An 18554-nucleotide genomic window follows, 5' to 3' on the forward strand; every position below is an offset into this window, starting at 1 on the left:
TTTAAGAATGAAGGTCGGCACGACGTTAAAAAAAAAAAAAAAAAGAGGTGCAACACGAGGACTTCCCAGGAGGTCACCCATCCTAGTACTACTCTCGCCCAAGCACGCTTAACTGCGGAGTTCTGATGGGATCCGGTGCATTAGTGCTGGTATGATCGCACCTATTATAGTTCGCACACACAATTTTGTTAACCATGCGGCGCGAGAGAGCGTAACACTATCGCGAAGCCTTGCGGGTACCGTAGGTGCCTGTCGAGGATGAGGCCATTGCGGCTCGCCCTTAGGTGTCCTACTCGGGATAGCGTCATTTAAAGAATGAAGGTCGGCACGACGTTAAAAAAAAAAAAAAAAGAGGTGCAACACGAGGACTTCCCAGGAGGTCACCCATCCTAGTACTACTCTCGCCCAAGCACGCTTAACTGCGGAGTTCTGATGGGATCCGGTGCATTAGTGCTGGTATGATCGCACCTATTATAGTTCGCACACACAATTTTGTTAACCATGCGGCGCGAGAGAGCGTAACACTATCCGCGAAGCCTTGCGGGTACCGTAGGTGCCTGTCGAGGATGAGGCCATTGCGGCTCGCCCTTAGGTGTCCTACTCGGGATAGCGTCATTTAAAGAATGAAGGTCGGCACGACGTTAAAAAAAAAAAAAAAAAAAAAAAAGAGGTGCAACACGAGGACTTCCCAGGAGGTCACCCATCCTAGTACTACTCTCGCCCAAGCACGCTTAACTGCGGAGTTCTGATGGGATCCGGTGCATTAGTGCTGGTATGATCGCACCTATTATAGTTCGCACACACAATTTTGTTAACCATGCGGCGCGAGAGAGCGTAACACTATCCGCGAAGCCTTGCGGGTACCGTAGGTGCCTGTCGAGGATGAGGCCATTGCGGCTCGCCCTTAGGTGTCCTACTCGGGATAGCGTCATTTAAAGAATGAAGGTCGGCACGACGTTAAAAAAAAAAAAAAAAAGAGGTGCAACACGAGGACTTCCCAGGAGGTCACCCATCCTAGTACTACTCTCGCCCAAGCACGCTTAACTGCGGAGTTCTGATGGGATCCGGTGCATTAGTGCTGGTATGATCGCACCTATTATAGTTCGCACACACAATTTTGTTAACCATGCGGCGCGAGAGAGCGTAACACTATCTGCGAAGCCTTGCGGGTACCGTAGGTGCCTGTCGAGGATGAGGCCATTGCGGCTCGCCCTTAGGTGTCCTACTCGGGATAGCGTCATTTAAAGAATGAAGGTCGGCACGACGTTAAAAAAAAAAAAAAGGTGCAACACGAGGACTTCCCAGGAGGTCACCCATCCTAGTACTACTCTCGCCCAAGCACGCTTAACTGCGGAGTTCTGATGGGATCCGGTGCATTAGTGCTGGTATGATCGCACCTATTATAGTTCGCACACACAATTTTGTTAACCATGCGGCGCGAGAGAGCGTAACACTATCCGCGAAGCCTTGCGGGTACCGTAGGTGCCTGTCGAGGATGAGGCCATTGCGGCTCGCCCTTAGGTGTCCTACTCGGGATAGCGTCATTTAAAGAATGAGGTCGGCACGACGTTAAAAAAAAAAAAAAAAAGGTGCAACACGAGGACTTCCCAGGAGGTCACCCATCCTAGTACTACTCTCCCAAGCACGCTTAACTGCGGAGTTCTGATGGGATCCGGTGCATTAGTGCTGGTATGATCGCACCTATTATAGTTCGCACACACAATTTTGTTAACCATGCGGCGCGAGAGAGCGTAACACTATCCGCGAAGCCTTGCGGGTACCGTAGGTGCCTGTCGAGGATGAGGCCATTGCGGCTCGCCCTTAGGTGTCCTACTCGGGATAGCGTCATTTAAAGAATGAAGGTCGGCACGACGTTAAAAAAAAAAAAAAAAGAGGTGCAACACGAGGACTTCCCAGGAGGTCACCCATCCTAGTACTACTCTCGCCCAAGCACGCTTAACTGCGGAGTTCTGATGGGATCCGGTGCATTAGTGCTGGTATGATCGCACCTATTATAGTTCGCACACACAATTTTGTTAACCATGCGGCGCGAGAGAGCGTAACACTATCTGCGAAGCCTTGCGGGTACCGTAGGTGCCTGTCGAGGATGAGGCCATTGCGGCTCGCCCTTAGGTGTCCTACTCGGATAGCGTCATTTAAAGAATGAAGGTCGGCACGACGTTAAAAAAAAAAAAAAGGTGCAACACGAGGACTTCCCAGAGGTCACCCATCCTAGTACTATTCTCGCCCAAGCACGCTTAACTGCGGAGTTCTGATGGGATCCGGTGCATTAGTGCTGGTATGATCGCACCTATTATAGTTCGCACACACAATTTTGTTAACCATGCGGCGCGAGAGAGCGTAACACTATCCGCGAAGCCTTGCGGGTACCGTAGGTGCCTGTCGAGGATGAGGCCATTGCGGCTCGCCCTTAGGTGTCCTACTCGGGATAGCGTCATTTAAAGAATGAAGGTCGGCACGACGTTAAAAAAAAAAAAAAAGAGGTGCAACACGAGGACTTCCCAGGAGGTCACCCATCCTAGTACTACTCTCGCCCAAGCACGCTTAACTGCGGAGTTCTGATGGGATCCGGTGCATTAGTGCTGGTATGATCGCACCTATTATAGTTCGCACACACAATTTTGTTAACCATGCGGCGCGAGAGAGCGTAACACTATCTGCGAAGCCTTGCGGGTACCGTAGGTGCCTGTCGAGGATGAGGCCATTGCGGCTCGCCCTTAGGTGTCCTACTCGGATAGCGTCATTTAAAGAATGAAGGTCGGCACGACGTTAAAAAAAAAAAAAAAGAGGTGCAACACGAGGACTTCCCAGAGGTCACCCATCCTAGTACTACTCGCCCAAGCACGCTTAACTGCGGAGTTCTGATGGGATCCGGTGCATTAGTGCTGGTATGATCGCACCTATTATAGTTCGCACACACAATTTTGTTAACCATGCGGCGCGAGAGAGCGTAACACTATCCGCGAAGCCTTGCGGGTACCGTAGGTGCCTGTCGAGGATGAGGCCATTGCGGCTCGCCCTTAGGTGTCCTACTCGGGATAGCGTCATTTAAAGAATGAAGGTCGGCACGACGTTAAAAAAAAAAAAAAAGAGGTGCAACACGAGGACTTCCCAGGAGGTCACCCATCCTAGTACTACTCTCGCCCAAGCACGCTTAACTGCGGAGTTCTGATGGGATCCGGTGCATTAGTGCTGGTATGATCGCACCTATTATAGTTCGCACACACAATTTTGTTAACCATGCGGCGCGAGAGAGCGTAACACTATCGCGAAGCCTTGCGGGTACCGTAGGTGCCTGTCGAGGATGAGGCCATTGCGGCTCGCCCTTAGGTGTCCTACTCGGGATAGCGTCATTTAAAGAATGAAGGTCGGCACGACGTTAAAAAAAAAAAAAAAAGAGGTGCAACACGAGGACTTCCCAGGAGGTCACCCATCCTAGTACTACTCTCGCCCAAGCACGCTTAACTGCGGAGTTCTGATGGGATCCGGTGCATTAGTGCTGGTATGATCGCACCTATTATAGTTCGCACACACAATTTTGTTAACCATGCGGCGCGAGAGAGCGTAACACTATCCGCGAAGCCTTGCGGGTACCGTAGGTGCCTGTCGAGGATGAGGCCATTGCGGCTCGCCCTTAGGTGTCCTACTCGGATAGCGTCATTTAAAGAATGAAGGTCGGCACGACGTTAAAAAAAAAAAAAAAAAAAGAGGTGCAACACGAGGACTTCCCAGGAGGTCACCCATCCTAGTACTACTCTCGCCCAAGCACGCTTAACTGCGGAGTTCTGATGGGATCCGGTGCATTAGTGCTGGTATGATCGCACCTATTATAGTTCGCACACACAATTTTGTTAACCATGCGGCGCGAGAGAGCGTAACACTATCCGCGAAGCCTTGCGGGTACCGTAGGTGCCTGTCGAGGATGAGGCCATTGCGGCTCGCCCTTAGGTGTCCTACTCGGGATAGCGTCATTTAAAGAATGAAGGTCGGCACGACGTTAAAAAAAAAAAAAAAAAGAGGTGCAACACGAGGACTTCCCAGAGGTCACCCATCCTAGTACTACTCTCGCCCAAGCACGCTTAACTGCGGAGTTCTGATGGGATCCGGTGCATTAGTGCTGGTATGATCGCACCTATTATAGTTCGCACACACAATTTTGTTAACCATGCGGCGCGAGAGAGCGTAACACTATCCGCGAAGCCTTGCGGGTACCGTAGGTGCCTGTCGAGGATGAGGCCATTGCGGCTCGCCCTTAGGTGTCCTACTCGGGATAGCGTCATTTAAAGAATGAAGGTCGGCACGACGTTAAAAAAAAAAAAAAAAGAGGTGCAACACGAGGACTTCCCAGGAGGTCACCCATCCTAGTACTACTCTCGCCCAAGCACGCTTAACTGCGGAGTTCTGATGGGATCCGGTGCATTAGTGCTGGTATGATCGCACCTATTATAGTTCGCACACACAATTTTGTTAACCATGCGGCGCGAGAGAGCGTAACACTATCCGCGAAGCCTTGCGGGTACCGTAGGTGCCTGTCGAGGATGAGGCCATTGCGGCTCGCCCTTAGGTGTCCTACTCGGGATAGCGTCATTTAAAGAATGAAGGTCGGCACGACGTTAAAAAAAAAAAAAAAAGAGGTGCAACACGAGGACTTCCCAGGAGGTCACCCATCCTAGTACTACTCTCGCCCAAGCACGCTTAACTGCGGAGTTCTGATGGGATCCGGTGCATTAGTGCTGGTATGATCGCACCTATTATAGTTCGCACACACAATTTTGTTAACCATGCGGCGCGAGAGAGCGTAACACTATCCGCGAAGCCTTGCGGGTACCGTAGGTGCCTGTCGAGGATGAGGCCATTGCGGCTCGCCCTTAGGTGTCCTACTCGGGATAGCGTCATTTAAAGAATGAAGGTCGGCACGACGTTAAAAAAAAAAAAAAAGGTGCAACACGAGGACTTCCCAGGAGGTCACCCATCCTAGTACTACTCTCGCCCAAGCACGCTTAACTGCGGAGTTCTGATGGGATCCGGTGCATTAGTGCTGGTATGATCGCACCTATTATAGTTCGCACACACAATTTTGTTAACCATGCGGCGCGAGAGAGCGTAACACTATCGCGAAGCCTTGCGGGTACCGTAGGTGCCTGTCGAGGATGAGGCCATTGCGGCTCGCCCTTAGGTGTCCTACTCGGATAGCGTCATTTAAAGAATGAAGGTCGGCACGACGTTAAAAAAAAAAAAAAAAAGAGGTGCAACACGAGGACTTCCCAGAGGTCACCCATCCTAGTACTACTCTCGCCCAAGCACGCTTAACTGCGGAGTTCTGATGGGATCCGGTGCATTAGTGCTGGTATGATCGCACCTATTATAGTTCGCACACACAATTTTGTTAACCATGCGGCGCGAGAGAGCGTAACACTATCCGCGAAGCCTTGCGGGTACCGTAGGTGCCTGTCGAGGATGAGGCCATTGCGGCTCGCCCTTAGGTGTCCTACTCGGGATAGCGTCATTTAAAGAATGAAGGTCGGCACGACGTTAAAAAAAAAAAAAAAGAGGTGCAACACGAGGACTTCCCAGGAGGTCACCCATCCTAGTACTACTCTCGCCCAAGCACGCTTAACTGCGGAGTTCTGATGGGATCCGGTGCATTAGTGCTGGTATGATCGCACCTATTATAGTTCGCACACACAATTTTGTTAACCATGCGGCGCGAGAGAGCGTAACACTATCCGCGAAGCCTTGCGGGTACCGTAGGTGCCTGTCGAGGATGAGGCCATTGCGGCTCGCCCTTAGGTGTCCTACTCGGGATAGCGTCATTTAAAGAATGAAGGTCGGCACGACGTTAAAAAAAAAAAAAAAAGAGGTGCAACACGAGGACTTCCCAGAGGTCACCCATCCTAGTACTACTCTCGCCCAAGCACGCTTAACTGCGGAGTTCTGATGGGATCCGGTGCATTAGTGCTGGTATGATCGCACCTATTATAGTTCGCACACACAATTTTGTTAACCATGCGGCGCGAGAGAGCGTAACACTATCCGCGAAGCCTTGCGGGTACCGTAGGTGCCTGTCGAGGATGAGGCCATTGCGGCTCGCCCTTAGGTGTCCTACTCGGATAGCGTCATTTAAAGAATGAAGGTCGGCACGACGTTAAAAAAAAAAAAAAAAGAGGTGCAACACGAGGACTTCCCAGGAGGTCACCCATCCTAGTACTACTCTCGCCCAAGCACGCTTAACTGCGGAGTTCTGATGGGATCCGGTGCATTAGTGCTGGTATGATCGCACCTATTATAGTTCGCACACACAATTTTGTTAACCATGCGGCGCGAGAGAGCGTAACACTATCCGCGAAGCCTTGCGGGTACCGTAGGTGCCTGTCGAGGATGAGGCCATTGCGGCTCGCCCTTAGGTGTCCTACTCGGGATAGCGTCATTTAAAGAATGAAGGTCGGCACGACGTTAAAAAAAAAAAAAAAGAGGTGCAACACGAGGACTTCCCAGAGGTCACCCATCCTAGTACTACTCTCGCCCAAGCACGCTTAACTGCGGAGTTCTGATGGGATCCGGTGCATTAGTGCTGGTATGATCGCACCTATTATAGTTCGCACACACAATTTTGTTAACCATGCGGCGCGAGAGAGCGTAACACTATCCGCGAAGCCTTGCGGGTACCGTAGGTGCCTGTCGAGGATGAGGCCATTGCGGCTCGCCCTTAGGTGTCCTACTCGGGATAGCGTCATTTAAAGAATGAAGGTCGGCACGACGTTAAAAAAAAAAAAAAAGAGGTGCAACACGAGGACTTCCCAGGAGGTCACCCATCCTAGTACTACTCTCGCCCAAGCACGCTTAACTGCGGAGTTCTGATGGGATCCGGTGCATTAGTGCTGGTATGATCGCACCTATTATAGTTCGCACACACAATTTTGTTAACCATGCGGCGCGAGAGAGCGTAACACTATCCGCGAAGCCTTGCGGGTACCGTAGGTGCCTGTCGAGGATGAGGCCATTGCGGCTCGCCCTTAGGTGTCCTACTCGGGATAGCGTCATTTAAAGAATGAAGGTCGGCACGACGTTAAAAAAAAAAAAAAAAGAGGTGCAACACGAGGACTTCCCAGGAGGTCACCCATCCTAGTACTACTCTCGCCCAAGCACGCTTAACTGCGGAGTTCTGATGGGATCCGGTGCATTAGTGCTGGTATGATCGCACCTATTATAGTTCGCACACACAATTTTGTTAACCATGCGGCGCGAGAGAGCGTAACACTATCCGCGAAGCCTTGCGGGTACCGTAGGTGCCTGTCGAGGATGAGGCCATTGCGGCTCGCCCTTAGGTGTCCTACTCGGATAGCGTCATTTAAAGAATGAAGGTCGGCACGACGTTAAAAAAAAAAAAAAAAGAGGTGCAACACGAGGACTTCCCAGGGTCACCCATCCTAGTACTACTCTCGCCCAAGCACGCTTAACTGCGGAGTTCTGATGGGATCCGGTGCATTAGTGCTGGTATGATCGCACCTATTATAGTTCGCACACACAATTTTGTTAACCATGCGGCGCGAGAGAGCGTAACACTATCCGCGAAGCCTTGCGGGTACCGTAGGTGCCTGTCGAGGATGAGGCCATTGCGGCTCGCCCTTAGGTGTCCTACTCGGGATAGCGTCATTTAAAGAATGAAGGTCGGCACGACGTTAAAAAAAAAAAAAAAAGAGGTGCAACACGAGGACTTCCCAGGAGGTCACCCATCCTAGTACTACTCTCGCCCAAGCACGCTTAACTGCGGAGTTCTGATGGGATCCGGTGCATTAGTGCTGGTATGATCGCACCTATTATAGTTCGCACACACAATTTTGTTAACCATGCGGCGCGAGAGAGCGTAACACTATCCGCGAAGCCTTGCGGGTACCGTAGGTGCCTGTCGAGGATGAGGCCATTGCGGCTCGCCCTTAGGTGTCCTACTCGGGATAGCGTCATTTAAAGAATGAAGGTCGGCACGACGTTAAAAAAAAAAAAAAAAAAGAGGTGCAACACGAGGACTTCCCAGGAGGTCACCCATCCTAGTACTACTCTCGCCCAAGCACGCTTAACTGCGGAGTTCTGATGGGATCCGGTGCATTAGTGCTGGTATGATCGCACCTATTATAGTTCGCACACACAATTTTGTTAACCATGCGGCGCGAGAGAGCGTAACACTATCCGCGAAGCCTTGCGGGTACCGTAGGTGCCTGTCGAGGATGAGGCCATTGCGGCTCGCCCTTAGGTGTCCTACTCGGGATAGCGTCATTTAAAGAATGAAGGTCGGCACGACGTTAAAAAAAAAAAAAAAAGAGGTGCAACACGAGGACTTCCCAGAGGTCACCCATCCTAGTACTACTCGCCCAAGCACGCTTAACTGCGGAGTTCTGATGGGATCCGGTGCATTAGTGCTGGTATGATCGCACCTATTATAGTTCGCACACACAATTTTGTTAACCATGCGGCGCGAGAGAGCGTAACACTATCCGCGAAGCCTTGCGGGTACCGTAGGTGCCTGTCGAGGATGAGGCCATTGCGGCTCGCCCTTAGGTGTCCTACTCGGGATAGCGTCATTTAAAGAATGAAGGTCGGCACGACGTTAAAAAAAAAAAAAAAAAAGAGGTGCAACACGAGGACTTCCCAGGAGGTCACCCATCCTAGTACTACTCTCGCCCAAGCACGCTTAACTGCGGAGTTCTGATGGGATCCGGTGCATTAGTGCTGGTATGATCGCACCTATTATAGTTCGCACACACAATTTTGTTAACCATGCGGCGCGAGAGAGCGTAACACTATCCGCGAAGCCTTGCGGGTACCGTAGGTGCCTGTCGAGGATGAGGCCATTGCGGCTCGCCCTTAGGTGTCCTACTCGGGATAGCGTCATTTAAAGAATGAAGGTCGGCACGACGTTAAAAAAAAAAAAAAAGAGGTGCAACACGAGGACTTCCCAGGAGGTCACCCATCCTAGTACTACTCTCGCCCAAGCACGCTTAACTGCGGAGTTCTGATGGGATCCGGTGCATTAGTGCTGGTATGATCGCACCTATTATAGTTCGCACACACAATTTTGTTAACCATGCGGCGCGAGAGAGCGTAACACTATCCGCGAAGCCTTGCGGGTACCGTAGGTGCCTGTCGAGGATGAGGCCATTGCGGCTCGCCCTTAGGTGTCCTACTCGGGATAGCGTCATTTAAAGAATGAAGGTCGGCACGACGTTAAAAAAAAAAAAAAAAGAGGTGCAACACGAGGACTTCCCAGGAGGTCACCCATCCTAGTACTACTCTCGCCCAAGCACGCTTAACTGCGGAGTTCTGATGGGATCCGGTGCATTAGTGCTGGTATGATCGCACCTATTATAGTTCGCACACACAATTTTGTTAACCATGCGGCGCGAGAGAGCGTAACACTATCCGCGAAGCCTTGCGGGTACCGTAGGTGCCTGTCGAGGATGAGGCCATTGCGGCTCGCCCTTAGGTGTCCTACTCGGGATAGCGTCATTTAAAGAATGAAGGTCGGCACGACGTTAAAAAAAAAAAAAAAAAGAGGTGCAACACGAGGACTTCCCAGGAGGTCACCCATCCTAGTACTACTCTCGCCCAAGCACGCTTAACTGCGGAGTTCTGATGGGATCCGGTGCATTAGTGCTGGTATGATCGCACCTATTATAGTTCGCACACACAATTTTGTTAACCATGCGGCGCGAGAGAGCGTAACACTATCCGCGAAGCCTTGCGGGTACCGTAGGTGCCTGTCGAGGATGAGGCCATTGCGGCTCGCCCTTAGGTGTCCTACTCGGGATAGCGTCATTTAAAGAATGAAGGTCGGCACGACGTTAAAAAAAAAAAAAAGAGGTGCAACACGAGGACTTCCCAGAGGTCACCCATCCTAGTACTACTCTCGCCCAAGCACGCTTAACTGCGGAGTTCTGATGGGATCCGGTGCATTAGTGCTGGTATGATCGCACCTATTATAGTTCGCACACACAATTTTGTTAACCATGCGGCGCGAGAGAGCGTAACACTATCCGCGAAGCCTTGCGGGTACCGTAGGTGCCTGTCGAGGATGAGGCCATTGCGGCTCGCCCTTAGGTGTCCTACTCGGGATAGCGTCATTTAAAGAATGAAGGTCGGCACGACGTTAAAAAAAAAAAAAAAGAGGTGCAACACGAGGACTTCCCAGAGGTCACCCATCCTAGTACTACTCTCGCCCAAGCACGCTTAACTGCGGAGTTCTGATGGGATCCGGTGCATTAGTGCTGGTATGATCGCACCTATTATAGTTCGCACACACAATTTTGTTAACCATGCGGCGCGAGAGAGCGTAACACTATCCGCGAAGCCTTGCGGGTACCGTAGGTGCCTGTCGAGGATGAGGCCATTGCGGCTCGCCCTTAGGTGTCCTACTCGGGATAGCGTCATTTAAAGAATGAAGGTCGGCACGACGTTAAAAAAAAAAAAAAAGAGGTGCAACACGAGGACTTCCCAGGAGGTCACCCATCCTAGTACTACTCTCGCCCAAGCACGCTTAACTGCGGAGTTCTGATGGGATCCGGTGCATTAGTGCTGGTATGATCGCACCTATTATAGTTCGCACACACAATTTTGTTAACCATGCGGCGCGAGAGAGCGTAACACTATCCGCGAAGCCTTGCGGGTACCGTAGGTGCCTGTCGAGGATGAGGCCATTGCGGCTCGCCCTTAGGTGTCCTACTCGGATAGCGTCATTTAAAGAATGAAGGTCGGCACGACGTTAAAAAAAAAAAAAAAAGAGGTGCAACACGAGGACTTCCCAGGAGGTCACCCATCCTAGTACTACTCTCGCCCAAGCACGCTTAACTGCGGAGTTCTGATGGGATCCGGTGCATTAGTGCTGGTATGATCGCACCTATTATAGTTCGCACACACAATTTTGTTAACCATGCGGCGCGAGAGAGCGTAACACTATCCGCGAAGCCTTGCGGGTACCGTAGGTGCCTGTCGAGGATGAGGCCATTGCGGCTCGCCCTTAGGTGTCCTACTCGGGATAGCGTCATTTAAAGAATGAAGGTCGGCACGACGTTAAAAAAAAAAAAAAAAGAGGTGCAACACGAGGACTTCCCAGGAGGTCACCCATCCTAGTACTACTCTCGCCCAAGCACGCTTAACTGCGGAGTTCTGATGGGATCCGGTGCATTAGTGCTGGTATGATCGCACCTATTATAGTTCGCACACACAATTTTGTTAACCATGCGGCGCGAGAGAGCGTAACACTATCCGCGAAGCCTTGCGGGTACCGTAGGTGCCTGTCGAGGATGAGGCCATTGCGGCTCGCCCTTAGGTGTCCTACTCGGATAGCGTCATTTAAAGAATGAAGGTCGGCACGACGTTAAAAAAAAAAAAAAAGGTGCAACACGAGGACTTCCCAGGAGGTCACCCATCCTAGTACTACTCTCGCCCAAGCACGCTTAACTGCGGAGTTCTGATGGGATCCGGTGCATTAGTGCTGGTATGATCGCACCTATTATAGTTCGCACACACAATTTTGTTAACCATGCGGCGCGAGAGAGCGTAACACTATCCGCGAAGCCTTGCGGGTACCGTAGGTGCCTGTCGAGGATGAGGCCATTGCGGCTCGCCCTTAGGTGTCCTACTCGGGATAGCGTCATTTAAAGAATGAAGGTCGGCACGACGTTAAAAAAAAAAAAAAAGAGGTGCAACACGAGGACTTCCCAGGAGGTCACCCATCCTAGTACTACTCTCGCCCAAGCACGCTTAACTGCGGAGTTCTGATGGGATCCGGTGCATTAGTGCTGGTATGATCGCACCTATTATAGTTCGCACACACAATTTTGTTAACCATGCGGCGCGAGAGAGCGTAACACTATCCGCGAAGCCTTGCGGGTACCGTAGGTGCCTGTCGAGGATGAGGCCATTGCGGCTCGCCCTTAGGTGTCCTACTCGGGATAGCGTCATTTAAAGAATGAAGGTCGGCACGACGTTAAAAAAAAAAAAGAGGTGCAACACGAGGACTTCCCAGGAGGTCACCCATCCTAGTACTACTCTCGCCCAAGCACGCTTAACTGCGGAGTTCTGATGGGATCCGGTGCATTAGTGCTGGTATGATCGCACCTATTATAGTTCGCACACACAATTTTGTTAACCATGCGGCGCGAGAGAGCGTAACACTATCCGCGAAGCCTTGCGGGTACCGTAGGTGCCTGTCGAGGATGAGGCCATTGCGGCTCGCCCTTAGGTGTCCTACTCGGGATAGCGTCATTTAAAGAATGAAGGTCGGCACGACGTTAAAAAAAAAAAAAAAGAGGTGCAACACGAGGACTTCCCAGGAGGTCACCCATCCTAGTACTACTCTCGCCCAAGCACGCTTAACTGCGGAGTTCTGATGGGATCCGGTGCATTAGTGCTGGTATGATCGCACCTATTATAGTTCGCACACAATTTTGTTAACCATGCGGCGCGAGAGAGCGTAACACTATCTGCGAAGCCTTGCGGGTACCGTAGGTGCCTGTCGAGGATGAGGCCATTGCGGCTCGCCCTTAGGTGTCCTACTCGGGATAGCGTCATTTAAAGAATGAAGGTCGGCACGACGTTAAAAAAAAAAAAAAGAGGTGCAACACGAGGACTTCCCAGGAGGTCACCCATCCTAGTACTATTCGCCCAAGCACGCTTAACTGCGGAGTTCTGATGGGATCCGGTGCATTAGTGCTGGTATGATCGCACCTATTATAGTTCGCACACACAATTTTGTTAACCATGCGGCGCGAGAGAGCGTAACACTATCCGCGAAGCCTTGCGGGTACCGTAGGTGCCTGTCGAGGATGAGGCCATTGCGGCTCGCCCTTAGGTGTCCTACTCGGGATAGCGTCATTTAAAGAATGAAGGTCGGCACGACGTTAAAAAAAAAAAAAAAAGAGGTGCAACACGAGGACTTCCCAGGAGGTCACCCATCCTAGTACTACTCTCGCCCAAGCACGCTTAACTGCGGAGTTCTGATGGGATCCGGTGCATTAGTGCTGGTATGATCGCACCTATTATAGTTCGCACACACAATTTTGTTAACCATGCGGCGCGAGAGAGCGTAACACTATCCGCGAAGCCTTGCGGGTACCGTAGGTGCCTGTCGAGGATGAGGCCATTGCGGCTCGCCCTTAGGTGTCCTACTCGGGATAGCGTCATTTAAAGAATGAAGGTCGGCACGACGTTAAAAAAAAAAAAAAGAGGTGCAACACGAGGACTTCCCAGGAGGTCACCCATCCTAGTACTACTCTCGCCCAAGCACGCTTAACTGCGGAGTTCTGATGGGATCCGGTGCATTAGTGCTGGTATGATCGCACCTATTATAGTTCGCACACACAATTTTGTTAACCATGCGGCGCGAGAGAGCGTAACACTATCGCGAAGCCTTGCGGGTACCGTAGGTGCCTGTCGAGGATGAGGCCATTGCGGCTCGCCCTTAGGTGTCCTACTCGGATAGCGTCATTTAAAGAATGAAGGTCGGCACGACGTTAAAAAAAAAAAAAAAGAGGTGCAACACGAGGACTTCCCAGGAGGTCACCCATCCTAGTACTACTCTCGCCCAAGCACGCTTAACTGCGGAGTTCTGATGGGATCCGGTGCATTAGTGCTGGTATGATCGCACCTATTATAGTTCGCACACACAATTTTGTTAACCATGCGGCGCGAGAGAGCGTAACACTATCTGCGAAGCCTTGCGGGTACCGTAGGTGCCTGTCGAGGATGAGGCCATTGCGGCTCGCCCTTAGGTGTCCTACTCGGGATAGCGTCATTTAAAGAATGAAGGTCGGCACGACGTTAAAAAAAAAAAAAAGAGGTGCAACACGAGGACTTCCCAGGAGGTCACCCATCCTAGTACTACTCTCGCCCAAGCACGCTTAACTGCGGAGTTCTGATGGGATCCGGTGCATTAGTGCTGGTATGATCGCACCTATTATAGTTCGCACACACAATTTTGTTAACCATGCGGCGCGAGAGAGCGTAACACTATCCGCGAAGCCTTGCGGGTACCGTAGGTGCCTGTCGAGGATGAGGCCATTGCGGCTCGCCCTTAGGTGTCCTACTCGGGATAGCGTCATTTAAAGAATGAAGGTCGGCACGACGTTAAAAAAAAAAAAAAAGAGGTGCAACACGAGGACTTCCCAGGAGGTCACCCATCCTAGTACTACTCTCGCCCAAGCACGCTTAACTGCGGAGTTCTGATGGGATCCGGTGCATTAGTGCTGGTATGATCGCACCTATTATAGTTCGCACACACAATTTTGTTAACCATGCGGCGCGAGAGAGCGTAACACTATCCGCGAAGCCTTGCGGGTACCGTAGGTGCCTGTCGAGGATGAGGCCATTGCGGCTCGCCCTTAGGTGTCCTACTCGGGATAGCGTCATTTAAAGAATGAAGGTCGGCACGACGTTAAAAAAAAAAAAAAAGAGGTGCAACACGAGGACTTCCCAGGAGGTCACCCATCCTAGTACTACTCTCGCCCAAGCACGCTTAACTGCGGAGTTCTGATGGGATCCGGTGCATTAGTGCTGGTATGATCGCACCTATTATAGTTCGCACACACAATTTTGTTAACCATGCGGCGCGAGAGAGCGTAACACTATCCGCGAAGCCTTGCGGGTACCGTAGGTGCCTGTCGAGGATGAGGCCATTGCGGCTCGCCCTTAGGTGTCCTACTCGGGATAGCGTCATTTAAAGAATGAAGGTCGGCACGACGTTAAAAAAAAAAAAAAGAGGTGCAACACGAGGACTTCCCAGGAGGTCACCCATCCTAGTACTACTTCTCGCCCAAGCACGCTTAACTGCGGAGTTCTGATGGGATCCGGTGCATTAGTGCTGGTATGATCGCACCTATTATAGTTCGCACACACAATTTTGTTAACCATGCGGCGCGAGAGAGCGTAACACTATCTGCGAAGCCTTGCGGGTACCGTAGGTGCCTGTCGAGGATGAGGCCATTGCGGCTCGCCCTTAGGTGTCCTACTCGGGATAGCGTCATTTAAAGAATGAAGGTCGGCACGACGTTAAAAAAAAAAAAAAAAGGTGCAACACGAGGACTTCCCAGGAGGTCACCCATCCTAGTACTACTCTCGCCCAAGCACGCTTAACTGCGGAGTTCTGATGGGATCCGGTGCATTAGTGCTGGTATGATCGCACCTATTATAGTTCGCACACACAATTTTGTTAACCATGCGGCGCGAGAGAGCGTAACACTATCTGCGAAGCCTTGCGGGTACCGTAGGTGCCTGTCGAGGATGAGGCCATTGCGGCTCGCCCTTAGGTGTCCTACTCGGGATAGCGTCATTTAAAGAATGAAGGTCGGCACGACGTTAAAAAAAAAAAAAAAGAGGTGCAACACGAGGACTTCCCAGGAGGTCACCCATCCTAGTACTACTCTCGCCCAAGCACGCTTAACTGCGGAGTTCTGATGGGATCCGGTGCATTAGTGCTGGTATGATCGCACCTATTATAGTTCGCACACACAATTTTGTTAACCATGCGGCGCGAGAGAGCGTAACACTATCCGCGAAGCCTTGCGGGTACCGTAGGTGCCTGTCGAGGATGAGGCCATTGCGGCTCGCCCTTAGGTGTCCTACTCGGGATAGCGTCATTTAAAGAATGAAGGTCGGCACGACGTTAAAAAAAAAAAAAAGAGGTGCAACACGAGGACTTCCCAGGAGGTCACCCATCCTAGTACTACTCTCGCCCAAGCACGCTTAACTGCGGAGTTCTGATGGGATCCGGTGCATTAGTGCTGGTATGATCGCACCTATTATAGTTCGCACACACAATTTTGTTAACCATGCGGCGCGAGAGAGCGTAACACTATCCGCGAAGCCTTGCGGGTACCGTAGGTGCCTGTCGAGGATGAGGCCATTGCGGCTCGCCCTTAGGTGTCCTACTCGGGATAGCGTCATTTAAAGAATGAAGGTCGGCACGACGTTAAAAAAAAAAAAAAGAGGTGCAACACGAGGACTTCCCAGGAGGTCACCCATCCTAGTACTACTCTCGCCCAAGCACGCTTAACTGCGGAGTTCTGATGGGATCCGGTGCATTAGTGCTGGTATGATCGCACCTATTATAGTTCGCACACACAATTTTGTTAACCATGCGGCGCGAGAGAGCGTAACACTATCTGCGAAGCCTTGCGGGTACCGTAGGTGCCTGTCGAGGATGAGGCCATTGCGGCTCGCCCTTAGGTGTCCTACTCGGGATAGCGTCATTTAAAGAATGAAGGTCGGCACGACGTTAAAAAAAAAAAAAAGAGGTGCAACACGAGGACTTCCCAGAGGTCACCCATCCTAGTACTACTCTCGCCCAAGCACGCTTAACTGCGGAGTTCTGATGGGATCCGGTGCATTAGTGCTGGTATGATCGCACCTATTATAGTTCGCACACACAATTTTGTTAACCATGCGGCGCGAGAGAGCGTAACACTATCCGCGAAGCCTTGCGGGTACCGTAGGTGCCTGTCGAGGATGAGGCCATTGCGGCTCGCCCTTAGGTGTCCTACTCGGGATAGCGTCATTTAAAGAATGAAGGTCGGCACGACGTTAAAAAAAAAAAAAAAAGAGGTGCAACACGAGGACTTCCCAGGAGGTCACCCATCCTAGTACTACTCTCGCCCAAGCACGCTTAACTGCGGAGTTCTGATGGGATCCGGTGCATTAGTGCTGGTATGATCGCACCTATTATAGTTCGCACACACAATTTTGTTAACCATGCGGCGCGAGAGAGCGTAACACTATCTGCGAAGCCTTGCGGGTACCGTAGGTGCCTGTCGAGGATGAGGCCATTGCGGCTCGCCCTTAGGTGTCCTACTCGGGATAGCGTCATTTAAAGAATGAAGGTCGGCACGACGTTAAAAAAAAAAAAAAGAGGTGCAACACGAGGACTTCCCAGGAGGTCACCCATCCTAGTACTACTCTCGCCCAAGCACGCTTAACTGCGGAGTTCTGATGGGATCCGGTGCATTAGTGCTGGTATGATCGCACCTATTATAGTTCGCACACACAATTTTGTTAACCATGCGGCGCGAGAGAGCGTAACACTATCCGCGAAGCCTTGCGGGTACCGTAGGTGCCTGTCGAGGATGAGGCCATTGCGGCTCGCCCTTAGGTGTCCTACTCGGATAGCGTCATTTAAAGAATGAAGGTCGGCACGACGTTAAAAAAAAAAAAAAAGAGGTGCAACACGAGGACTTCCCAGGAGGTCACCCATCCTAGTACTACTCGCCCAAGCACGCTTAACTGCGGAGTTCTGATGGGATCCGGTGCATTAGTGCTGGTATGATCGCACCTATTATAGTTCGCACACACAATTTTGTTAACCATGCGGCGCGAGAGAGCGTAACACTATCTGCGAAGCCTTGCGGGTACCGTAGGTGCCTGTCGAGGATGAGGCCATTGCGGCTCGCCCTTAGGTGTCCTACTCGGGATAGCGTCATTTAAAGAATGAAGGTCGGCACGACGTTAAAAAAAAAAAAAAAGAGGTGCAACACGAGGACTTCCCAGGAGGTCACCCATCCTAGTACTACTCTCGCCCAAGCACGCTTAACTGCGGAGTTCTGATGGGATCCGGTGCATTAGTGCTGGTATGATCGCACCTATTATAGTTCGCACACACAATTTTGTTAACCATGCGGCGCGAGAGAGCGTAACACTATCCGCGAAGCCTTGCGGGTACCGTAGGTGCCTGTCGAGGATGAGGCCATTGCGGCTCGCCCTTAGGTGTCCTACTCGGGATAGCGTCATTTAAAGAATGAAGGTCGGCACGACGTTAAAAAAAAAAAAAAGAGGTGCAACACGAGGACTTCCCAGGAGGTCACCCATCCTAGTACTCTCGCCCAAGCACGCTTAACTGCGGAGTTCTGATGGGATCCGGTGCATTAGTGCTGGTATGATCGCACCTATTATAGTTCGCACACACAATTTTGTTAACCATGCGGCGCGAGAGAGCGTAACACTATCCGCGAAGCCTTGCGGGTACCGTAGGTGCCTGTCGAGGATGAGGCCATTGCGGCTCGCCCTTAGGTGTCCTACTCGGGATAGCGTCATTTAAAGAATGAAGGTCGGCACGACGTTAAAAAAAAAAAAAAAAGAGGTGCAACACGAGGACTTCCCAGGAGGTCACCCATCCTAGTACTACTCTCGCCCAAGCACGCTTAACTGCGGAGTTCTGATGGGATCCGGTGCATTAGTGCTGGTATGATCGCACCTATTATAGTTCGCACACACAATTTTGTTAACCATGCGGCGCGAGAGAGCGTAACACTATCCGCGAAGCCTTGCGGGTACCGTAGGTGCCTGTCGAGGATGAGGCCATTGCGGCTCGCCCTTAGGTGTCCTACTCGGATAGCGTCATTTAAAGAATGAAGGTCGGCACGACGTTAAAAAAAAAAAGAGGTGCAACACGAGGACTTCCCAGGAGGTCACCCATCCTAGTACTACTCTCGCCCAAGCACGCTTAACTGCGGAGTTCTGATGGGATCCGGTGCATTAGTGCTGGTATGATCGCA

General features: G+C 51.2%; 61 non-coding genes across 61 annotated transcripts; all 61 read right to left on the reverse strand.

Moving 5' to 3' along the window:
* Window positions 1-44: 44 nt before the first annotated feature.
* LOC114926951 (5S ribosomal RNA) lies at window positions 45-163 on the reverse strand. The gene has a single exon (XR_003817376.1). It is a non-coding gene; the product is annotated as a 5S ribosomal RNA (ribosomal RNA).
* Window positions 164-351: 188 nt separating this feature from the next.
* Window positions 352-470, reverse strand: LOC114926953 (5S ribosomal RNA). The gene has a single exon (XR_003817378.1). It is a non-coding gene; the product is annotated as a 5S ribosomal RNA (ribosomal RNA).
* A 197-nt stretch (window positions 471-667) lies between these two features.
* Window positions 668-786, reverse strand: LOC114926954 (5S ribosomal RNA). Its single transcript, XR_003817379.1, has one exon. It is a non-coding gene; the product is annotated as a 5S ribosomal RNA (ribosomal RNA).
* Window positions 787-976: 190 nt separating this feature from the next.
* Window positions 977-1095, reverse strand: LOC114926955 (5S ribosomal RNA). Its single transcript, XR_003817380.1, has one exon. It is a non-coding gene; the product is annotated as a 5S ribosomal RNA (ribosomal RNA).
* A 185-nt stretch (window positions 1096-1280) lies between these two features.
* On the reverse strand, window positions 1281-1399 carry LOC114927073 (5S ribosomal RNA). The gene has a single exon (XR_003817498.1). It is a non-coding gene; the product is annotated as a 5S ribosomal RNA (ribosomal RNA).
* A 187-nt stretch (window positions 1400-1586) lies between these two features.
* On the reverse strand, window positions 1587-1703 carry LOC114926508 (5S ribosomal RNA). The gene has a single exon (XR_003816952.1). It is a non-coding gene; the product is annotated as a 5S ribosomal RNA (ribosomal RNA).
* Window positions 1704-1892: 189 nt separating this feature from the next.
* On the reverse strand, window positions 1893-2011 carry LOC114926956 (5S ribosomal RNA). The gene has a single exon (XR_003817381.1). It is a non-coding gene; the product is annotated as a 5S ribosomal RNA (ribosomal RNA).
* A 184-nt stretch (window positions 2012-2195) lies between these two features.
* On the reverse strand, window positions 2196-2313 carry LOC114926425 (5S ribosomal RNA). The gene has a single exon (XR_003816869.1). It is a non-coding gene; the product is annotated as a 5S ribosomal RNA (ribosomal RNA).
* Window positions 2314-2501: 188 nt separating this feature from the next.
* Window positions 2502-2620, reverse strand: LOC114926957 (5S ribosomal RNA). The gene has a single exon (XR_003817382.1). It is a non-coding gene; the product is annotated as a 5S ribosomal RNA (ribosomal RNA).
* A 187-nt stretch (window positions 2621-2807) lies between these two features.
* LOC114926513 (5S ribosomal RNA) lies at window positions 2808-2923 on the reverse strand. Its single transcript, XR_003816957.1, has one exon. It is a non-coding gene; the product is annotated as a 5S ribosomal RNA (ribosomal RNA).
* Window positions 2924-3111: 188 nt separating this feature from the next.
* Window positions 3112-3230, reverse strand: LOC114926958 (5S ribosomal RNA). The gene has a single exon (XR_003817383.1). It is a non-coding gene; the product is annotated as a 5S ribosomal RNA (ribosomal RNA).
* Window positions 3231-3418: 188 nt separating this feature from the next.
* On the reverse strand, window positions 3419-3537 carry LOC114926959 (5S ribosomal RNA). The gene has a single exon (XR_003817384.1). It is a non-coding gene; the product is annotated as a 5S ribosomal RNA (ribosomal RNA).
* A 191-nt stretch (window positions 3538-3728) lies between these two features.
* Window positions 3729-3847, reverse strand: LOC114926960 (5S ribosomal RNA). Its single transcript, XR_003817385.1, has one exon. It is a non-coding gene; the product is annotated as a 5S ribosomal RNA (ribosomal RNA).
* Window positions 3848-4037: 190 nt separating this feature from the next.
* On the reverse strand, window positions 4038-4155 carry LOC114926363 (5S ribosomal RNA). The gene has a single exon (XR_003816806.1). It is a non-coding gene; the product is annotated as a 5S ribosomal RNA (ribosomal RNA).
* Window positions 4156-4344: 189 nt separating this feature from the next.
* LOC114926961 (5S ribosomal RNA) lies at window positions 4345-4463 on the reverse strand. The gene has a single exon (XR_003817386.1). It is a non-coding gene; the product is annotated as a 5S ribosomal RNA (ribosomal RNA).
* A 189-nt stretch (window positions 4464-4652) lies between these two features.
* LOC114926962 (5S ribosomal RNA) lies at window positions 4653-4771 on the reverse strand. The gene has a single exon (XR_003817387.1). It is a non-coding gene; the product is annotated as a 5S ribosomal RNA (ribosomal RNA).
* Window positions 4772-4957: 186 nt separating this feature from the next.
* Window positions 4958-5076, reverse strand: LOC114927075 (5S ribosomal RNA). The gene has a single exon (XR_003817500.1). It is a non-coding gene; the product is annotated as a 5S ribosomal RNA (ribosomal RNA).
* A 188-nt stretch (window positions 5077-5264) lies between these two features.
* Window positions 5265-5382, reverse strand: LOC114926364 (5S ribosomal RNA). Its single transcript, XR_003816807.1, has one exon. It is a non-coding gene; the product is annotated as a 5S ribosomal RNA (ribosomal RNA).
* A 188-nt stretch (window positions 5383-5570) lies between these two features.
* Window positions 5571-5689, reverse strand: LOC114926964 (5S ribosomal RNA). Its single transcript, XR_003817389.1, has one exon. It is a non-coding gene; the product is annotated as a 5S ribosomal RNA (ribosomal RNA).
* A 189-nt stretch (window positions 5690-5878) lies between these two features.
* Window positions 5879-5996, reverse strand: LOC114926365 (5S ribosomal RNA). The gene has a single exon (XR_003816808.1). It is a non-coding gene; the product is annotated as a 5S ribosomal RNA (ribosomal RNA).
* A 188-nt stretch (window positions 5997-6184) lies between these two features.
* Window positions 6185-6303, reverse strand: LOC114926965 (5S ribosomal RNA). The gene has a single exon (XR_003817390.1). It is a non-coding gene; the product is annotated as a 5S ribosomal RNA (ribosomal RNA).
* Window positions 6304-6491: 188 nt separating this feature from the next.
* LOC114926367 (5S ribosomal RNA) lies at window positions 6492-6609 on the reverse strand. The gene has a single exon (XR_003816810.1). It is a non-coding gene; the product is annotated as a 5S ribosomal RNA (ribosomal RNA).
* A 188-nt stretch (window positions 6610-6797) lies between these two features.
* LOC114926966 (5S ribosomal RNA) lies at window positions 6798-6916 on the reverse strand. Its single transcript, XR_003817391.1, has one exon. It is a non-coding gene; the product is annotated as a 5S ribosomal RNA (ribosomal RNA).
* A 189-nt stretch (window positions 6917-7105) lies between these two features.
* LOC114926967 (5S ribosomal RNA) lies at window positions 7106-7224 on the reverse strand. The gene has a single exon (XR_003817392.1). It is a non-coding gene; the product is annotated as a 5S ribosomal RNA (ribosomal RNA).
* Window positions 7225-7412: 188 nt separating this feature from the next.
* Window positions 7413-7529, reverse strand: LOC114926438 (5S ribosomal RNA). Its single transcript, XR_003816882.1, has one exon. It is a non-coding gene; the product is annotated as a 5S ribosomal RNA (ribosomal RNA).
* A 189-nt stretch (window positions 7530-7718) lies between these two features.
* LOC114926968 (5S ribosomal RNA) lies at window positions 7719-7837 on the reverse strand. The gene has a single exon (XR_003817393.1). It is a non-coding gene; the product is annotated as a 5S ribosomal RNA (ribosomal RNA).
* A 191-nt stretch (window positions 7838-8028) lies between these two features.
* On the reverse strand, window positions 8029-8147 carry LOC114926969 (5S ribosomal RNA). The gene has a single exon (XR_003817394.1). It is a non-coding gene; the product is annotated as a 5S ribosomal RNA (ribosomal RNA).
* A 189-nt stretch (window positions 8148-8336) lies between these two features.
* LOC114926514 (5S ribosomal RNA) lies at window positions 8337-8452 on the reverse strand. Its single transcript, XR_003816958.1, has one exon. It is a non-coding gene; the product is annotated as a 5S ribosomal RNA (ribosomal RNA).
* A 191-nt stretch (window positions 8453-8643) lies between these two features.
* Window positions 8644-8762, reverse strand: LOC114926970 (5S ribosomal RNA). Its single transcript, XR_003817395.1, has one exon. It is a non-coding gene; the product is annotated as a 5S ribosomal RNA (ribosomal RNA).
* Window positions 8763-8950: 188 nt separating this feature from the next.
* On the reverse strand, window positions 8951-9069 carry LOC114926971 (5S ribosomal RNA). The gene has a single exon (XR_003817396.1). It is a non-coding gene; the product is annotated as a 5S ribosomal RNA (ribosomal RNA).
* A 189-nt stretch (window positions 9070-9258) lies between these two features.
* Window positions 9259-9377, reverse strand: LOC114926972 (5S ribosomal RNA). The gene has a single exon (XR_003817397.1). It is a non-coding gene; the product is annotated as a 5S ribosomal RNA (ribosomal RNA).
* A 190-nt stretch (window positions 9378-9567) lies between these two features.
* LOC114926973 (5S ribosomal RNA) lies at window positions 9568-9686 on the reverse strand. The gene has a single exon (XR_003817398.1). It is a non-coding gene; the product is annotated as a 5S ribosomal RNA (ribosomal RNA).
* Window positions 9687-9873: 187 nt separating this feature from the next.
* LOC114926368 (5S ribosomal RNA) lies at window positions 9874-9991 on the reverse strand. The gene has a single exon (XR_003816811.1). It is a non-coding gene; the product is annotated as a 5S ribosomal RNA (ribosomal RNA).
* Window positions 9992-10179: 188 nt separating this feature from the next.
* On the reverse strand, window positions 10180-10297 carry LOC114926369 (5S ribosomal RNA). Its single transcript, XR_003816812.1, has one exon. It is a non-coding gene; the product is annotated as a 5S ribosomal RNA (ribosomal RNA).
* Window positions 10298-10485: 188 nt separating this feature from the next.
* Window positions 10486-10604, reverse strand: LOC114926975 (5S ribosomal RNA). Its single transcript, XR_003817400.1, has one exon. It is a non-coding gene; the product is annotated as a 5S ribosomal RNA (ribosomal RNA).
* Window positions 10605-10792: 188 nt separating this feature from the next.
* On the reverse strand, window positions 10793-10911 carry LOC114926976 (5S ribosomal RNA). Its single transcript, XR_003817401.1, has one exon. It is a non-coding gene; the product is annotated as a 5S ribosomal RNA (ribosomal RNA).
* A 189-nt stretch (window positions 10912-11100) lies between these two features.
* On the reverse strand, window positions 11101-11219 carry LOC114926977 (5S ribosomal RNA). The gene has a single exon (XR_003817402.1). It is a non-coding gene; the product is annotated as a 5S ribosomal RNA (ribosomal RNA).
* Window positions 11220-11404: 185 nt separating this feature from the next.
* On the reverse strand, window positions 11405-11523 carry LOC114927076 (5S ribosomal RNA). The gene has a single exon (XR_003817501.1). It is a non-coding gene; the product is annotated as a 5S ribosomal RNA (ribosomal RNA).
* Window positions 11524-11711: 188 nt separating this feature from the next.
* Window positions 11712-11830, reverse strand: LOC114926978 (5S ribosomal RNA). The gene has a single exon (XR_003817403.1). It is a non-coding gene; the product is annotated as a 5S ribosomal RNA (ribosomal RNA).
* A 185-nt stretch (window positions 11831-12015) lies between these two features.
* On the reverse strand, window positions 12016-12134 carry LOC114926979 (5S ribosomal RNA). Its single transcript, XR_003817404.1, has one exon. It is a non-coding gene; the product is annotated as a 5S ribosomal RNA (ribosomal RNA).
* A 188-nt stretch (window positions 12135-12322) lies between these two features.
* LOC114926980 (5S ribosomal RNA) lies at window positions 12323-12441 on the reverse strand. Its single transcript, XR_003817405.1, has one exon. It is a non-coding gene; the product is annotated as a 5S ribosomal RNA (ribosomal RNA).
* Window positions 12442-12626: 185 nt separating this feature from the next.
* LOC114926492 (5S ribosomal RNA) lies at window positions 12627-12743 on the reverse strand. The gene has a single exon (XR_003816936.1). It is a non-coding gene; the product is annotated as a 5S ribosomal RNA (ribosomal RNA).
* Window positions 12744-12932: 189 nt separating this feature from the next.
* LOC114926981 (5S ribosomal RNA) lies at window positions 12933-13051 on the reverse strand. Its single transcript, XR_003817406.1, has one exon. It is a non-coding gene; the product is annotated as a 5S ribosomal RNA (ribosomal RNA).
* Window positions 13052-13238: 187 nt separating this feature from the next.
* On the reverse strand, window positions 13239-13357 carry LOC114926982 (5S ribosomal RNA). Its single transcript, XR_003817407.1, has one exon. It is a non-coding gene; the product is annotated as a 5S ribosomal RNA (ribosomal RNA).
* A 186-nt stretch (window positions 13358-13543) lies between these two features.
* Window positions 13544-13662, reverse strand: LOC114926983 (5S ribosomal RNA). Its single transcript, XR_003817408.1, has one exon. It is a non-coding gene; the product is annotated as a 5S ribosomal RNA (ribosomal RNA).
* Window positions 13663-13849: 187 nt separating this feature from the next.
* Window positions 13850-13968, reverse strand: LOC114926984 (5S ribosomal RNA). Its single transcript, XR_003817409.1, has one exon. It is a non-coding gene; the product is annotated as a 5S ribosomal RNA (ribosomal RNA).
* A 188-nt stretch (window positions 13969-14156) lies between these two features.
* On the reverse strand, window positions 14157-14275 carry LOC114926986 (5S ribosomal RNA). The gene has a single exon (XR_003817411.1). It is a non-coding gene; the product is annotated as a 5S ribosomal RNA (ribosomal RNA).
* Window positions 14276-14463: 188 nt separating this feature from the next.
* Window positions 14464-14582, reverse strand: LOC114926987 (5S ribosomal RNA). The gene has a single exon (XR_003817412.1). It is a non-coding gene; the product is annotated as a 5S ribosomal RNA (ribosomal RNA).
* A 187-nt stretch (window positions 14583-14769) lies between these two features.
* LOC114926402 (5S ribosomal RNA) lies at window positions 14770-14889 on the reverse strand. Its single transcript, XR_003816846.1, has one exon. It is a non-coding gene; the product is annotated as a 5S ribosomal RNA (ribosomal RNA).
* A 187-nt stretch (window positions 14890-15076) lies between these two features.
* Window positions 15077-15195, reverse strand: LOC114927077 (5S ribosomal RNA). Its single transcript, XR_003817502.1, has one exon. It is a non-coding gene; the product is annotated as a 5S ribosomal RNA (ribosomal RNA).
* Window positions 15196-15383: 188 nt separating this feature from the next.
* On the reverse strand, window positions 15384-15502 carry LOC114926988 (5S ribosomal RNA). Its single transcript, XR_003817413.1, has one exon. It is a non-coding gene; the product is annotated as a 5S ribosomal RNA (ribosomal RNA).
* Window positions 15503-15689: 187 nt separating this feature from the next.
* LOC114926989 (5S ribosomal RNA) lies at window positions 15690-15808 on the reverse strand. The gene has a single exon (XR_003817414.1). It is a non-coding gene; the product is annotated as a 5S ribosomal RNA (ribosomal RNA).
* A 187-nt stretch (window positions 15809-15995) lies between these two features.
* Window positions 15996-16114, reverse strand: LOC114926990 (5S ribosomal RNA). Its single transcript, XR_003817415.1, has one exon. It is a non-coding gene; the product is annotated as a 5S ribosomal RNA (ribosomal RNA).
* A 187-nt stretch (window positions 16115-16301) lies between these two features.
* On the reverse strand, window positions 16302-16419 carry LOC114926370 (5S ribosomal RNA). Its single transcript, XR_003816814.1, has one exon. It is a non-coding gene; the product is annotated as a 5S ribosomal RNA (ribosomal RNA).
* Window positions 16420-16608: 189 nt separating this feature from the next.
* On the reverse strand, window positions 16609-16727 carry LOC114926991 (5S ribosomal RNA). The gene has a single exon (XR_003817416.1). It is a non-coding gene; the product is annotated as a 5S ribosomal RNA (ribosomal RNA).
* Window positions 16728-16914: 187 nt separating this feature from the next.
* LOC114926992 (5S ribosomal RNA) lies at window positions 16915-17033 on the reverse strand. The gene has a single exon (XR_003817417.1). It is a non-coding gene; the product is annotated as a 5S ribosomal RNA (ribosomal RNA).
* Window positions 17034-17220: 187 nt separating this feature from the next.
* LOC114926409 (5S ribosomal RNA) lies at window positions 17221-17337 on the reverse strand. The gene has a single exon (XR_003816853.1). It is a non-coding gene; the product is annotated as a 5S ribosomal RNA (ribosomal RNA).
* Window positions 17338-17525: 188 nt separating this feature from the next.
* LOC114926993 (5S ribosomal RNA) lies at window positions 17526-17644 on the reverse strand. Its single transcript, XR_003817418.1, has one exon. It is a non-coding gene; the product is annotated as a 5S ribosomal RNA (ribosomal RNA).
* A 187-nt stretch (window positions 17645-17831) lies between these two features.
* Window positions 17832-17947, reverse strand: LOC114926419 (5S ribosomal RNA). Its single transcript, XR_003816863.1, has one exon. It is a non-coding gene; the product is annotated as a 5S ribosomal RNA (ribosomal RNA).
* Window positions 17948-18136: 189 nt separating this feature from the next.
* On the reverse strand, window positions 18137-18255 carry LOC114926994 (5S ribosomal RNA). The gene has a single exon (XR_003817419.1). It is a non-coding gene; the product is annotated as a 5S ribosomal RNA (ribosomal RNA).
* A 183-nt stretch (window positions 18256-18438) lies between these two features.
* On the reverse strand, window positions 18439-18554 carry LOC114926276 (5S ribosomal RNA). Its single transcript, XR_003816719.1, has one exon. It is a non-coding gene; the product is annotated as a 5S ribosomal RNA (ribosomal RNA).

Source organism: Arachis hypogaea, unplaced genomic scaffold, assembly GCF_003086295.3.
Source record: "Arachis hypogaea cultivar Tifrunner unplaced genomic scaffold, arahy.Tifrunner.gnm2.J5K5 arahy.Tifrunner.gnm2.scaffold_32, whole genome shotgun sequence".
Classification (NCBI taxonomy): domain Eukaryota; kingdom Viridiplantae; phylum Streptophyta; class Magnoliopsida; order Fabales; family Fabaceae; genus Arachis; species Arachis hypogaea.